This window comes from Theobroma umbraticum, unplaced genomic scaffold (assembly GCF_002168275.2).
Source record: "Theobroma umbraticum cultivar Fairchild unplaced genomic scaffold, ASM216827v3 scaffold_106.0, whole genome shotgun sequence".
In the NCBI taxonomy this organism is placed as follows: domain Eukaryota; kingdom Viridiplantae; phylum Streptophyta; class Magnoliopsida; order Malvales; family Malvaceae; genus Theobroma; species Theobroma umbraticum.
In genome coordinates, this window is record NW_018397276.1 from 139,689 (window position 1) to 140,032 (window position 344).

The 344-nt window shown below is 37.5% G+C and overlaps 1 pseudogene; it reads right to left on the reverse strand.

Annotated features, from left to right (window-relative positions):
- Nucleotides 1-6: 6 nt before the first annotated feature.
- LOC110427560 ((+)-delta-cadinene synthase isozyme A-like) overlaps nucleotides 7-344 on the reverse strand; it is a 4,136-nt pseudogene continuing 3,798 nt past the window's right edge.

A 344-nucleotide genomic window follows, 5' to 3' on the forward strand; every position in this document is an offset into this window, starting at 1 on the left:
CTGAAACTACTCTTTTAGAGCCAACATGTTCAAAGCATGTTTCAACTCAACCTTCGAGGAAAACATTCTTCCTTTGTATAAACGATCATCGACACATGTCGACTCCTCAATGGTAATTGTTTGGAAGGAGAACCTTTCTGCATTTGGAATTAACCACATACAAGATATCTCTGCATTTCCCCTTTCCTGATAATTGTCATCAAGCAATGTCTTAAGGGAACAAATCCCATTCTTAGCAGAGATGGGATTATTGTACATGGGGTCATTACACTAAACATCTCTTACATCAACACCTTCAATAGGCTCTATTTCGCCTTCAATATTATTGCAAATTGGAATGTCAT